General features: G+C 49.5%; 1 pseudogene; it reads right to left on the reverse strand.

Annotated features, from left to right (window-relative positions):
• Window positions 1-899: 899 nt before the first annotated feature.
• LOC132530510 (epithelial splicing regulatory protein 1-like) lies at window positions 900-2212 on the reverse strand (annotated as a pseudogene).
• Between the last annotated feature and the right edge of the window lie 6555 nt (window positions 2213-8767).

Genomic DNA, 8767 nt, shown 5'->3' on the forward strand with positions numbered 1-8767 from the left:
ATGCCGCTTCCAGCTTGAAGATGGAGGAGGCCACACGAAAGAACAAGAATGGTCTCTGGGAACTGATAGTGACCCTCAGCCCACAGCAAGAAGACGGGACCTCAGTCCTGCAACCATACAGAATGAATTCTGCCAACTACCTGAATAAGCCTGGAAGTGGATTCTTCTCCAGAACCTCCGTGTAAGAGCCCAGCCTGGCCAACATTTCATTTTGACCTCATGCACAGTCAAGCCCACCCAGCTTCTAACCTACAGAACTGTGAACTAATACATGGACGTTCTTTAAGCCACAAAGTTAGTAGTAATTTGTTAGGCAGCAATTGAAAACATACAGACGGCCTCTTAGCATCAGAGCTGTGGCTTCATCTAAAATCTTTAACAGCCTAGGATTTTGGTTTAACCAGATAAACTATGTGGTAGGGGAAGGAGTGAAGATGAGGTGTAAGATGACAAAAACAGACTAGTTATCCTGGAGTGAAATAATAAGAAATATATGTGTTGGTCTCTTGAAACGGTTCCTGATGCAGAGCTCCTAAACCCATTGTAAAAAGGGGTGATAGGAGAATCTTTTGTTTTAACTTTTAGTCCTTGATCCCAGTGGGTGACACAGAGCTCCTGAGATCTTTGAAATTTTCTGAGTGATAGAAATATATGTCACCAAACCCCCAAATCCTTTGAAATTTCCTGGAGTGTCTTTTGTTCTAATGAGGTGACTCTTTCTGGGCTCCTGAACGGGGGATGGTCACCAGAAAGACCAAGCCATAATTAGAAGCTTGGGGTTTTAAGCCCCACCTCTCGTTCTCCAGAGAGAGGAGAGGGGCTGTAATGGAGATAGTAATCAGTCATGCCTTTGTGATGAAGCCTCATTAAAATCCCAATAGTACTGGGTTCAGAGAACTTCAGGGTTGGTGAACACATCCACGTTCCAGGAGCACAGCAGCCCAATCCACCTGCTGACCATCGGCTGCTGTGCTCCCGAGGAGCTCAATGTATCCTTTACCCAAGTCCTTATGCTACCTCAAGGCATTCTGGGCACAGCAAAGAAGACACAGGCATTCCCTGCTGGCCTGCCATCTGGTGGGTAACAAAGAGGATGCCTTCTCCCCAGAGATGGGGCGATGCTGTCCAAAGAAGGTCATTTCCTCAGCTGTGGCCATGAAATGGAGTCCCTGAATGCAGGCAATGACTTCTTCCCTGCAAGAAAAATCGGGCTACCTCTTTGGATGCACCACCAGCAATTTTAAGAAAATCTTCACTTGTTTGCTTTGTACGCCTCAGTGTACTAGGTCCCCATGTGATGTCTGTGCCTGTGTAATGCTAGGTCTCTGTGTTACTCACAAACCTAACCAGAGCTTCTCTACTCCCTTGACCCTGCAGTTTCAGACAAAGTGCTTCACCTCTCTTGGCAATATTGAGTCCTTTCAAGAATCTTGAAATATCTTGAAATGAAGGCTGCCAAGATAAATCCCTAGCCCTGGCTGTAGTCTCATTATCAATAATCTTGCTGTAAGTGCCACTTTCAAATTTGTGATTTACTCTCTCTGGATCTGAAAACCTGTGATTATAAGGCTCTGAAATCATTGCTTAAATTATATTCCCCATATCGTCAACTTGAGAAGCTCCATACTGGTAGGCTGAACTAGTCTCAACATTTCAACACTCTGTCATTACTGCAACTTCCAGTTGGTCAATATCGGGTGAACCAAGGCAACACTTCTTGAATTCTTTACAGAAATCAAAAAAGGAATAGAAACATTCAATCAATAATACTTTCTTCTTGGAAACCTCATGATGCAGGATTTGCCTGACATGAAGCTGCCCTTCAGTACAGAGAGAGAAGAAGGTTCCTACCCCGGGGTTCAGTTGATTGTCCACTGGTTAAACTACTGGAGGGCTTGGCCCAGCTGGCACAGAGAACAGGCTTTTACATTCCATCTTAGTTTCTTTTACACAATTAATTCTTGGTCAGCTCCAACTGAACTGGTCTATTACTTCATACAACTGTCCCAAATTCTTGTTGGCCAGATCCACGCCTTTCCATAACAGCAGGATCAGCTCCTTCTCATGGGAGCCCAGCCTGGTCCCGGTGGCCCCAGCAGTGATCCCAAAAGCGTCACCGAGTAATCCGGAGATGCTGTCATGACAATAGATGGGGAGAGAAGTGCCATCGAGAGGTGGTGAGATGGGGAGGAAGTGAGAACGGGATAACCTGTGCTAAAATCCTCTTCAGAGAGAAAAAGAAAGAGTGTGCACCCCTCTCCACCTTCCACGTAGTCCCTGGAATCAAAAGGGGTAACCAACACCCCAAGGCCGCACCTGACCGGTGTCCACACTCCGGGCAGGAGGCGTGCATGCCGACCTCTGAGGGCCTCCCCAGTTCTCTCTGAGCAGGTGGTCACGCCGCTGGGCCGGCGACCCCTCCAGCTGCTGGAGCGCCGACCTCCGCGGGTGTGCTCAGGCTCCCAGGCCCTGTGGCTACATCTTCGAAGCAGCTTTGGTGACGCTGCTTTCTTCTCAGTGCTGGTCAACGAGCTCCTGGAAGCCAGTGAGACACCTGGATTGGGGGGGTCGTTTTGCTGGCGACCCCCGCGGCAGGCCCTCACAGCCTACCCATCCTCAACAGTCGGCCGCACATGACGGGCAGCGGGCGGGGTCTCCAGGGAAGATAGGCCTTCTCATCCAACCTGGGTGTCGTGCTCCTCGCGGCTAGCGCGGAGTCAAAACCCTGCGCCTCCTGGCCTGCCTGAGCGTCACGCCCCTGATCTTGGGCGGCTGCCGGCCTAGCCCGAGGAGCTCTGCCGGCGGACTCGCCTGGGCTGCTGACACTGTGCGCGCACCCGCGCCTGGTCTGCCCGCAGCACTTGGGATTCTTGGCAGAGCTTGCGCTAACCCCCAGGACCTGGCAGGGCCCCGGGGAGCCGAGAGCCGAGAAAGAGTCCTGGCGGACCTGGCGGGCTCCCAGGTCAGCTCCAGGAGAGAGGCCAGGCAACACCGTCGCCGGGCAAGCGCAGGCGCTCCCCGGGCCTAGGCCCCTCGCAGGCTGATAAAGAAGCCCCGTCGGCCCGGGAGGCAAAGCCGGACGCCCCTGGGACGCAGCCCCGGGAGGTGCCCTGGAGGGCCTCCACTGGGTGGTCAGCGGCAAGAAGGCTGGTGTCCAGGAGGCCCCAGGGTCCGCGGTGGCTCCACATTCCCCGGCCGAGTCCGCAAGCCCCAAGCTTCCGGGATGGAGACGCTGGTTCACCCTGTGCGGGGACCACAGCCCCCGGGCCCGGGATGGCGGCCACCCCCAAACTGGAAAGCAGGCGGGCCCGTGCCTGAGCCCTGCGGGGACCACGGCGCCGGCCGGGAGGAGGAAACGCCGAGGCTGCTGTCGGCCGCCAGCAGCCCCGGCCCGCGCGCCCTTGTCCTCCAGCATCCCGCGGCTACGGTTGCTGAGCCCGGGGCGGGGCGGAGAGCTGAGGCGGAGGCCTCTCCAGCGGTGGCCTGGCCCTTGCTGCCCGCCGGCTCGGTTCCTGGCGCTCCACTGCGTAGACGAGGCCCTGTCCCTCTCTGGGAGCGAGGAGGGGCTGAGTTTCCGCTGCGAAACTCAGACCAGTTCCTGGTGTCGCCCCCACGTGTCCAAGCGCCCCGAGGCCTTGGCAGCGGCACCGGCTTCCCGGCAGCTCCAAGGACGGTAGCGCCAGGTCCCAGGGGGCGGTCCCAGGGCGGGCGGGAGGGAGCTCCGGTGGCTGAGGTGACGCCGTCCAGTCGGTTGGCGGCTCCCGGCACACTTTATTGGACTCGGACCCTCTGCTCGCCGGTCCCTGCAGCGCGGACTCAGATGAGAACTCGGAAGGCTTGGGGGCCAAGTTCCTCCCTCGCTGTTCACCCCGCCGCATCTGCATGGTGGAACCCGAGATGCTGCGCCCCGCGAAGGCCCGGCGGGACAGAGGTTCTCAGCAGGACCCGGAGTCCCTGGCTCTCCCCAACGCTGGCAGCGCAGCCCTCAAAGCCACCACGGTGACGCTGCCCAAACTCGGCCAACTCTGCGCCCGGAGGGAGCCCAGTGCCAAGGGCGGTCGGGGGCTCCTGTCCTGAAGGTCCTTAGTCCCCAAGACAGCTGCTCTAGGCCTGTCCACTTCAGCCCGCCTACCTGCCCGTAGGTCCAGCGCAACTGCTCAGCTAGTCAGCAATGACCTAGGCCAGCGCAAGAAAGAGGGCAGGCGGCCGGTCCTGGATGCTCCGCTGGCCGGCAAGCGGCAGTGGGACCGTGACCTCCAGGTGACTCTGATCTCGCCTTCAATTCTGTGACAGTGCGCTGTGGTCCAAGAGACACACGACCCACAGAACATCATGGTGCTGGGCAGTAACACATGGTGTCGGTGCAGGGCGAGGCCTTCCCCACCCTCAAGGTGGAGTTCCAACCCCGATGCAGACACCCACCCCCTCCACCCAGAATCTGTCGCTGTCTTGAGATTCACGTGTCAGAAATAAAGCAAATGCTCTAAAAAAAAACAACAAAAAAACCCCACAAAAAACAAACCAAAAAAAACCCACGCAGAGTACCACCCCTCTCCCCAATGTCCCCCAATGTCCATGTATTCTGTGAATGTTACCCTACATGACAAGAGGGACTTTGAAGGTATAATTAAGGTTACGCGGAAATTATCCTAGATTGTTAGAATTAATTCAATCTAATAAAAATGGAGAAACTTTGAGACACCATGGAAAATGTGACATCACAGGGAAAAAGTCTAGAGCCTCCAGAAAGGAGTGCAACCTGCTAACAACTTTATTTTAACTCAATGAGACCCATATCACATTTCTGACAAATAGAACTGGAAATTTACAACGTTTAGTTGCTTTAAACCATGAAGTTTGTGGTAATTTATTACAGCAGCACTAGATATAATTTGGTCATGGTCATTAGCATCTGGAGCAAGACTGAATTTGAAATCTAATGCAATGGATGTCCTTGAGAAACAGTAAACTATACTGTATGTTGGCAAGTAAAGGTGTCTGACTAATATTGCACAGAAAAGGGGAAGGCACACCATGAGCATTTGTTTTTGTTTCTGGTTTGTTGTTTTTCTTTTACTATGCAATATCTAAATATTTTGGATATAACCAAGAAAAGTTGGATATGGGGCCTGGCTTTCAGGTTTAGAATATTAAATGAGGACAACAGGCCTCTTCTCAGAATCATTTTGGAATAAGTAGGAACATAGGAAGTGGAAGCTAAGAGATGTGGTGGTGAATGTTCTGGAACATCTAGAGCCTGTGGCATGGCAACAAATTTCTAGTAGGTGAAGTCGCCCTAACAGATTCTTTGGTTTATGGGGTTTTCTTTAATTTGTGCCCCATTCCATTTCTGTAGTTGGTTAGCTAGATAATATATTTTCTGGGCCTCCTGATAACTGTCCAGTATTTTTTTTTCAGCAGAAATGACATAAGTTGTATTATATTATTTGGTATTAAGAATAGTAACTGGGCATTTACTCCCTGATCCTAACACAACCCCCTGGCCCCAAATCCAGGAGTGATCCTTAACTGGCTTTTATCAGTTCCTACATCCAAGAGGTACTATGGTGGTTGGGGAGTGTGGTCCAAATGGGTCCATCAACAAATGAGGCAGCTTCTCCTAAGGCATTTTATTTGCTTTAGGGCTTTGCTACCTAGTGCCATAATACTCTGACATGGTGATTTTTTTAGAAAAAAACCAAAAAAACAAAACATAAAATATCCATCATTCAAAACAAGAAATGGAAAGTCTATAACTTTATTTTGGAGTCAGAAAATCCTAGATTCTTATTGCTCAGTATCTGGGTATTATAACAAACACCAAAATATGTGTGTGTGTGTGTGTGTGTGTGTGTGTATGTTTTGTCCTAAATAGTGACAGAGGTAAATGGAAAAATTAAGCTTGAAATAGGTATAGGGAGCAAAGGGGATATTTACCTTTAAACAGCATGGGAACAGGATGCATTATGTCTTGAAAGGCCAAGATTCTTACCACAGTAAATAGAAAAGAAAAGAATACATTGTAAAACAAAAAGAAAAAATTATTTTTAAAGACATAAGAAATGAAAGGAAGCAACAAGGACCAGATGCTCTAAAATTCCAAAGATAGAAATGAAATGTTTGCCAGTATTTCATGTCCTCTGGGACTGTGCCATATCTTGGCACAAGTTGTGTTTCTACTGGCCCTGATGAACAGACTTTATAGGGGAGTAAAGAAACGGCAGAAATTTTGACTATCTCATGGTGCTGAGATCACAGACTGGAAACTAGAAGTTCTGGTTATGCATTTCTTTGAAACAAATCACGCCAAATTTAGGCTTAAACTTAGACTTAAAACAACAATCACATTATTTTCTCTTATAGTTTCCATGGGACAAGAATTTTGGAAAGTTATCAGCGAGGTGATTCTGGCCTAGAGTCTCCCAAGTGGTTGTAGTCAGATGTGACTGGAGCTGGAACAGTGGATGGATAGAATAGCTGAGTCCTAGATGCATCGCTCACTCTCTCTCCATGTGGTCCCACAGCTTCTCCACGTAATCTCCATGGAACAGTTTGGGCTTCCTCATGGATTGGTGGCCTCAGGGCAGTTGAACTGTTAATACGGCAACTGAAGGCTAAATGAGTGGGAGAATTCCAGTGACAAAGGCTGAAGCTGAATCACTTTTTAGGAGCTAGCCTAGGAAGTCATGCTGTGTTGCTTCCATCCTACTTTATTGGTTGAAACAAAATCCTGCCCAATTTCAAGGGGAGGGGACAGGCATCCCACGCTTCACTGGAAAAATTGTCAAAGTCCCATTGTATAAAGAACGTGTAGCATGGGAGATATTGTGGCATCTTAGGGAAATACAACCTGCTCCCAACCAGACGTAAGGTGACTTTTCAATGTGAGGCATTTTCTGTATTCTGAGTCAATGGTGAAGAGTCAGGAACTAGGCCAGAAATGTAGGGTGAATTCTCCCATAATTTTCCAATGTGTGGGAAACAAGTCTAGCTAGAAAGAAGGGTTCTGCAATAAAGCCAAAAGGGGTCTCCCCTCAATCATTCTGTAGATCATTAATCTGCTTGGAATGAAGTTAAGAATTTAGCCTCAAACTTTGGAAGGTAGAACTCTCAGGGCTAAGGAAAAAGCCTAGAAGGAGCCTATCTTAGTCCGTTTGGGGTGTTCTAACAAGATTGGGTGGCTTATAAACAACAAAAATATATTTCTCCCAGTTCTGGAGGCCAGAAGTCCAGGATCAGGTGTCAGTGTGGTTGGTTTTGTGAAGGCCTTCTTCCAGGTTGCTGACTGCTAACTTATTGCTGTGTCCTCACACAGTGGCAGGGTCAAGCCAGCTCCCTGGAGTCTCTTTAGTAATGATACTAACCCCACTCATGAAGGGTCCCTCTCGTGACCTAGTCACCTTCTAAAGGCCTCACCGCCTAATACCATCACCTTGGACAGTAGGTTTTTCACTTATGAATGTGGGTGGGGGAGTCATAGCAGAACCCATGTGTGGATTTGGGGAAACAACAGTGCTCCGAGTCTAACCTGTAGACACGCCCCCTGACCCTGCTCAATGCCCTGTTAGATTGCTCTGATTGGCCCTCACCCCATCTGCCCAACCCAAGGAAGTGTATGCCCTTGCTCTAGACGATCCTCTGGAGCCTCTACAGCCTATTCTGTACACTGTGGTGGTGGTTTCTACATCTGAATCGAGTGTTAAATGCTTTTACTTCCTCTTCCCATTAGTAGCAAAAGGAATTCCCCAAATGGGAAAAAGCCACATGTAGAGAAGGGCTGGGGACTTTGGGGTCTCACCCTCTAACAGTCCTCAGAGCTGTGAGTCTCTGTGCCTGACCATGTTGACAACTGGGACCTCTAACAATGGGAAGCCGCCCGCCTTGAGGATTCGGGCTCGTTCTTTCCCTGGCATGTCAACCAGACACATTTTCAAAAGCAGCCATTAGTTTATTATGAAATTCTTGTATAAACTGAGCACGTGACCCATGGTCTGGTGACTGCTGAGCCCGATATTCCTGTTTGGGGGTAGATCAACTCAGACTCAATGATTAACAAAGAACGTAGGTCCCGGAAAAATAGCTAGTCAAACGGAAAAGTTATATTCCAGAGCACAGCTGACTTGCTCCAGTGGCCTCTCAGTATTTTCATGAAAAAGTGGCAACTATCTAATTAGGGAAAATTTCATCCCCACTCCCTTGACTGAAGCAAAGCTGCTGCCTCAACAGGGCCCTTGCTCCACAGATGTTTCATGGATGGTTTGGCCAAGGTGGAACCTGATGGTGTCCACGAGCCTGCTGCACTGTTCAATCTCATCATCAGCTATGCAGATTAAAATGACACGGTCTCTTGTTTAGTGGGCCAAACCCAAGGCTGTTCTTGTTTACCTGAACAATACTACCCTTGATTAGCCTTGTGATAATATTTTCAGTGATGCTTGAGCTATTTCCCAAGAGGTTGGGTTCCAGTTTAATCTCCTACTTTAGAAAACTAGGGACTGGTGGGTTAAAGACACCACTCTTGGAAGATGCACATGGTGGAAACAAATCATGGCTACTAGTCAGTCTCTCGATCATCACAAAGATGCCCATAGTAAGGGCCTTTAACTGAAGAGACCAAATGGAGTCAAGTTCCTCATCAAGAGACTTAAAATCCAGATCGTCCCCACTGCTGCCTATATTGATAATTGTACCAGACATGGCAACAGAACTGCTCTCCTAGACTAGGCACGGAGTAAACAGACCTATGTGTCTGATGCGGAGGCCAGCA

Source organism: Lagenorhynchus albirostris, chromosome 12 (genome assembly GCF_949774975.1).
Source record: "Lagenorhynchus albirostris chromosome 12, mLagAlb1.1, whole genome shotgun sequence".
NCBI lineage: Eukaryota > Metazoa > Chordata > Mammalia > Artiodactyla > Delphinidae > Lagenorhynchus > Lagenorhynchus albirostris.